The sequence below is a fragment of the Falco naumanni genome, chromosome 9 (assembly GCF_017639655.2).
Source record: "Falco naumanni isolate bFalNau1 chromosome 9, bFalNau1.pat, whole genome shotgun sequence".
Taxonomy (NCBI): Eukaryota; Metazoa; Chordata; class Aves; order Falconiformes; family Falconidae; genus Falco; species Falco naumanni.
Window position 1 is genome coordinate 36,974,580 of NC_054062.1, and position 7,552 is coordinate 36,982,131.

Sequence of the window (7,552 nt, forward strand, 5' to 3'; positions counted from 1 at the left end):
AACAGCAAATAAGCTGAGCAGCCAGCTTACTGAGAGTCACGATCATCCTTATCCACACAAAGCTGTGTTTTATGAGGCCTATAGAGAAGAAAATTGCCGTAAAAGGATTGTGTACAGATAGCTCTTTTAGGTGGAACTAAGGATAGCATGAGTTCATAGCAGCATGGCAGTAACAGACTGAAAGGGAAACGAGGACAAGCAAAAATGGGGAGCGAGAAGAGCATAGAAGGTAGGGGGGGACAATGAGACATCTAGAAAACAAGTAAAAAAGCTAATTACCAGCAAGTAAAGAAAGCCCGGGATTCCCTTTGTAGATGTGATCCTCAGACATGAGTGGCGTCTGCGGGTCTCTGAGGGAGCCAATGTGGCCTGATACGCTGTAGCTCTCAGCTATTCCTGTGCTATGTGGACTAGCTTTGCAACACAGGAGTGCTTAAGGGAGTTTTCCTTCCAACATATGTAGTTAGACAAGATAGTCTCTCCAGGCAAGGAGCTTCCAAAAGATGCTTTGCTAGTTCCTGTTTTCATTTGTAAGAATTTATCTATCACTTGGTTTAATTACATACCACCAAGTCAGATCTGATGTAGTCCGGAGTGATTTTGATCTGGAGCCCACTGATTGAATAGTAAATAGGTGAAGTTGTCCTGTTTCAGTCATTGAAGGGATAGATCAGCCAGGATGGAGAAGAAAGGCTACTTGGTGCTTCACTGCCAGTACTTACCCTCAGACATATGAGATGGTAAAATGTAATTGTTTTGTTGTACTGAGCTGTTGTGTTTTCCTTCCTCTTAGTTCATGGACACACACTTTCCTTCCTCCTTAGATCATGGCCATACACCCATGAAGAGGTAACATTTATATGTCATCTCTAGGAGTATAGCTTCCATCTTGACCGTTCCACTTGGTCACTGTTCCTCTTCATAATGACAAGCCCTTCTGTAGCCCTTAGCCCTGTGCTGCCTGGCTTTTTTCTCTGTTTTGCCGATAGTGCTACAACAGGAAAAATTCTGCCTAAGGTCTTTACATGTGAACACAAAACTTGGTTGTTCACTTGTTAATGAAGTTATACTGAGTTGTGTCACAATTTACTGATTCTCTTGCATCTGTATGTGAGATCTTACGCACTAAGCTGGTTGATTATCCTTCTTCAAACTGCATTAATCCAGAGGCAATTTTTTATGATCTTGCTGAATACTATGTAGGATGAGATTTTTGATACACTGGCAGTAAAATTGCATACTGTCAAGATGTTATTTCTAGACACTTTACTAACTTTTTTTTAATCTTTTGTTACTGAACTGCATATTTTATTTATTTATACTATATTGCTGATGTTTGTGTATAATTTTTAATTTTGCGTAAAATGTTTGACTCATGACAGGTAGCTGCATAGCTGTTTTTTACTATGTGCTTATCAGTTCTCCATAAATGATACCAATTTGCTAAAATAGATCATTAGGTCGAACACTTTCTTAGAAATAAAGCAAACTCGTTCTGAGAAATGTTTTCCATTACTCCCACTGCTGGCTCAGGGAAGACAATTTAATTTATTGGGTTTTAAGAGACAGTTAATGTTCATTTCAAGACACATTACCTTTAGTGGAAAAAGGAGCGAGATGCTGGGCCAATTTACCACTTGTGGAATGGGAGCTAAAGAAATGAGGAATATTGTATCAACAGAACAAAGGTTTTAAGGGCTCTGTTGCTGAATGAATTAAATGTATTACAGCGTGCGCGTTGTTCACGTAACCAGCAGTGGTCATTGCTGTTCCTCTGTCAAGGCTGGCAGTGGCTATAAAGACTCTCTAGGAAACCGGCCATGCCTCTTCTCATCCAGGTACTGTTAGCAGATGCTTAAATGGAGCATTTGCCTTGACTTGTGTGTCAAAGGGTTTTTTTCCTATACCTAACTAAATCTGATAAAAAACTGAGGGCAAATAAAAGGAACCTGACAAGATAACTTTTTAAAATCTTACGTTTTAAGAACTGCTAGTGATAGGCAGGATTTGCTTCAGAACCATCAGTGTTGCTATTTGCAACACTGTATTCAACTTCCTTAGTTTCTAGTGTGGTTTTGTTTTGGGTTTTTTTTCAGATGGATAGGTAGTACTTTGGCAAAACAAAAATATCATTGTGCCCTGGTCCTTCAAGAAGCATCGTGTTGCCAGTTCTTGAAGTGGCTGTGGAAAGCAAGTAAAATCTGTAACCTTATCTGTGTGACATTAAGTTGCCTTGTGATATAGTGATGTTATTGCTACTTCAAAATCTAAATTTGTATGGAAGTTCTTCTTTGCTTAGAGAATTGTCTTGGGACTCTTTGTAGATTTTTGTCCAAAATTCCAGGATCCTGGAGTGCTGGTTGTCACCTATCCGTTCCAGATGGCATTTCTCCATTGCACTGGACTGAAAATGGCTATCATTTTCTATCAGTGTCTACAGAGTTGTTCTAAGAGATTTAGAGTTGCCTTCCCAAGGAAACAGAACCATAGTAAATAGTCTAGTATGTTATCTATAAACCCATCAATGAAAACTGGATGATTATTTCTTTTTATTACCACCCTTTCTGTGCTTTGCATGTTTTGCTCCTCCCTAGGGACTGCATGGGAATAGTATGTTGCCTGTATAAGTATAAATTAAATGTTTGTCTAAAAGAAGAACTATTAAAATGTAATTCTGGGCAGGATGTGCCTGTCAGCAGGAAGCTTCCTAAAATACCCTGTGTTTTAAGAGTGGAATTTTAGAGTGGGAGGGAAGTGTAGAATTGCTATTTACCTGTCTGATGCTGCTTTTGACACACATGATGAGCCAGCTTCATTTGACTGTCACCTCCTTAGGAGGCAGAATTCCTCAGCCCACACTTCGCTTAGCATTGACTACTTCTTTATTTACTCTTTGTGCCTTTGCATTTTATCTGGACTGTGCATTTTCAGTTAAGCTCCAGTTAAAGACAGGCTTCTCAGTCATGGCATTGTAGGAAGGCCCACAGAGCCTCCCACACAGTGCCTTCCTCAAAGAGAGATGGGGATGTCTGTTTCTTTGAAGAAGCACTTTTGAAACAAAAGGGATTCCCCTATGCCTCTGACAATTTATTTCCCACCACACATGTACAGAGCCATCGGACTGGTGGGCCTCCTTCCATTTGTCAGATTTTTCAGAATAACCGGATTTCATAATCTCCCCCTAGATGTGCCGTGTCTCTTTGGGTTGCCTCTGGGGAATGCCTGAGAGGAGCTGAGGGCCAGGCAGTGGATGAAGGAGGGCTTTGACAACTGGAGCTGAAGGAATCTTATTCAGAGAGCTGGGAGGTTCAGGACAGTGATATCTTGGAGAAGGTGTAAACTAAATCAAAATCTTTTCCTGTTGCCTTGCCCCCTTCTTTTGTGTCTTTTTTGGATTTTGGCTTCTTAAGGTCCTCAGTGACTTTTTCCCTTATAATTACATGTGGTCAGCAATCGGAACCAAAACCCAAGAGGGAGTCATTAAAATGGGCAGAAAACTTGCAATTAGAATGCCTTGGCATGAGAATTTTGTTTCTGAAAGAACTTCAGCACAGCTTAGAAATCAGCAACCACAGTTTGACAATTTCCTTAGCTACCAGAGCAACTGATAGAATTAGAAACCAGTCACATTTGCAAGGAAGAAAGAAATGGTGAGTTAAAAAACAAGAACACAACCAAGACCATGTCTGAATAAATTTCCAGTCATCTGTACATAGACTATTTATTGAGAAAGATAAGAAAAACTAAATTTTCATAATCCTGATTACATGCAGAGGATTGACCCAGTTGCATGATTTTAGCTGTATTTATTTTATTTAAACACAATGTATGCCTTCACATGTGTTTACTGAAAAGAGGAACCACAGCCATTTAAATTAAATGTGTTTTTAAATATTACTGTTTAAAAAAGAAACTATTGGATTCCTGCATACTAAGAAGTAATGTGTATGACTGTGGTGCTCTAGAATTAATTAGGTCTCTTATTTTAGTTTTAGAATCAAGAAGATATTTTCTCATTGCTTGCAGAATAAAATAGCTAAATCCTCTGCTTAGATCTGAAAGTAGTTTTGCCCACAGCAATCAAACTAATATTTTCTTTATAGCTCATTCTCTCTGTAAGCTTTCTGCTGATTTCATTAGGCTTTAGATCAGGTTCCAAGTAACTAATTATATTTATAGTGTGATTTCTTTGCTCAGTACAACTAATTTAGGTAAAGGAGTTGGTGGGAATGGTGAAAAGCTAAGTAGTATTCCTTTGCATTACTTAGTCCAGGTGCAAGATACCAGGGAAACTGTTTGTCTTTGTATTTATAAGCTCTCGGCATTAAGCTGAGCAGAATTTTTTCCATTTTCAGCATTTGGTGAGAGCATAACAACAAACAGTTGATATGTGGACTTCTTCCTTTATACTGACCAGGGCTGATGTATTTCTGACAGCAAAAATGGGAGTCAGAAAAAGCTGGCCACTGGAAAGTGGTGATGAGGAATCAAACTTGGGTATGTAAGGATGTCCATGTTTTTTGCTCATGCTCCATTGCCCCAAGTTTCTTCCTAACATTTCTTAATATATGTTCTCTCCTACAGCTTTAATGTAAAGCCACCACCCTCCCTTTCATCACTTTCCCACCCTTGCCACAAAACGCCTCTCACCTATAACCCACACAGGCCTGCCCCTATTTCCCCGGCTCAGATCTGCTGCTCTACTCATGCTCATCTTTAAAAGGGCCAGCGCTGCATCATTGCTTCTGTTAGTACCTTCCTAAATGCTGCCACAGGCAGCTGAATAATGCTTCTCTCAGCTGGCCCCATCCACAAAAATAAAAGACCCTTCAGCTTTGGTTTCTGGAGATTTAAAAAGCTTGGACAAAAGTAGGTTTGTTTAACAGCTTTACTTTGCTAAATGATATGAAGGTTCTGTTCTTCCATCACTTACACTGATTCCTTTCTCTTTTTCTAAACTGGCTCTCTTATCCTAGCTCTACAGCTGTGTTTCTCTGTCTGGACAGAAAATTATTCCCTTCCTTGCCCATACAAACTGCCTCTTTTTGGAAATCCAATGAACATCACCTGTCCTATGTGCTCAGTCAGAAATTTTCTGGTTTGTTTTGGTTTTCCTCTCAGACCAAAATGCAAAGAAATAGGCCCATTTCAAGCTGACTTTCTGACAAGAGTTCTGGTATTTGACACAACCCTGTAGACTACAATGCTATGTCAGGTCTTTAAAAGCTGGACCTTGATTTAACAGAGGATTCTAGCGGAAGCTACTAGGTTTTTGGAGGCCTGAGCCATAGCACCATGCTCTGTGATCTAAAGTTTACTGAGGACCTTGAGTTACTTTTTTTTTTCTGGTATGTTTCCATTCCTGAGAAAAGCAAGAGCTGCAAGACTGACTTAAAATATACTCATTCACTTAATCAAGTGAGAGTGAATCAAACCTTTCCAGGCAATTTTGTTTGAAGTATCTGCACTCTTCTCTGCATCGCATGAGGTGCCAACACCAGTGGGAGTTTGCCTGAGGTAAGAACTGTGGGTTTGGATGTATTCTTCCATTTTTATTAGGTCTTACACTCACAGGAATTTTGTGCTTTTTAATCTTGTAACTGTACAAAACTTATCTGGGTATGGAGGAAGATAACTTAGTGATTTGCTTTAATTATTCTCATAACTGTTCACATTATGTTATATGAGCTAGTCACACTTTAAAAATTCCAAACCCACTTTTACAGCAAGAAGGTGTTTAACTAACATCCTTGTGTTATAGATCTAACCAGTATGAAACCAGTAGCTCAAGTGAGCTACCAAGATGCATCAATACTCAGAGCTCCTTCCCACTTGATCTCAGTTGTTCATTAATTTCATTGTGTCCATTTTAGCTTTTTAATTTCCTTTATGCTTTTCCTTAAAATACTTTATATGGAATGACTTCTAGCAAAAAGCAAGTTGTCAAAAAAAACGCACCAAACCTCCAGCTAGACGTGTTAAATATTTATTGCTCTTAATATTCAGAGTATAGCTGCAGAATTGAGTAGTATTTTTTGGAGTGCACTAGTGCTGAGATTTCTCTTGCTGGTAAGCATGTCCGCATAATCCAAGGCAGTCTTGCAGCCCTAATCTTTCAAGGCAAGAAAAGGGATTGAAAGTGAAACCAGAATATGAAGAGGCAAACAGACCTTGGAAAGGTCTCATGGCAAGTACTATGGAATGCACTACATTTTTCAATACAATTGATTAAGCAGGACTTGTACACTATTTCACATAGTCAAAATAAGATGCAATGACGTCTGATATCTTGGCTTCAGAGTCTGCCAAAATGCTCGTCATATGACAAGCCTTCACTTCTGTTTTTATAATACAAACAAATGAAAGATGAGCGCTGTTTAGTGTGTACCATGAAACTAAATTTCTATGTAAGCATAGGCATGGATTATAACACTGAAAGTTCAGAATTAACCCTGAAAATGTCTATTTCTAAGAGCTCTAAATTCTGGGGAATATTTCAGTACAGGTTTTTACTTCAAATGTTTTGTTGCAGTCTTTTAGCTAGTACTCCCTCCAGTATTGGTATTTAGGGTTCAACATTTAGCTTCTAAAGGGTCATCTAACTCTCATAAGATGGAGTTTATTCAGTGGGTAAATACCTTGTTTATTATAAAAAAGAATAATGCTCGAAATTGTAAGTTGAATCTTTCAGTTACAGGGGCAGGGGAAGGGGGAGATGGATGTCCGAGGCAGGCACAGGACAACATAAATAAATCCCATCTGACTTTTCACCAGAACAGAAAATGTAAGTAGATAAATACAATTAGCTATTTTCCAGTTTCAAACACAGCAGTAAAAGCCAGTTCAGTGGTTTTGTTTCCTTGCTGTCAGTTAAAAATGCAATCTAGAATTATTGTCAATATAAGTTCCAAATTTTCAGATGAACAGGTTCGTTGCTGACTTAAAGCTGAAAAGAAGGCTGCTGTCTGCAGCAGCAGAGGCACATTCTCTGGTTTTTCAGGATGAAACCATCTTCCATGTGAAGATCTAGGAAGTGAAGATCTAACTGCTATCTATCTCCTTGGCCACCTTCTACAAAGCAACAATAGCATTAATTTGGGTAAAAATGAACAGAACAAGTGTTTTCCATGTGCCTGACACCTTGCTTCTCAGATAATAGCAAGGTTTTAAATAAGTTGAGTTAGTTTTTCCAACTGAAGTAAAGAATAATCTTTTTTTTCACTACACAGGCCACCATCTTTTGGGAAAGGCCCTTGTGCAGAGTCTATGTTAATCCATGCTTTTTAAAGAGTGAGGCAACTTGCAGTAGAAAAAACATTCATATCAGTTACAGACACTGGAATACTTTTGATGGATCTAATTTTCAGCCTTTGGCTGGAAGGCAATTTTAAAAGAACCAACTAGTTAAACTTGAGATACTTCTATTTCCTCATAAGATTTACTTCTCTTCCTTAATCTGTAACTCTCCATAGTGAGTTTTCTCTAACCATCAATATGACAGTACAGCAATATTACCTCATCAGTCATGATTTACTTAATGTTTTCTGAATTT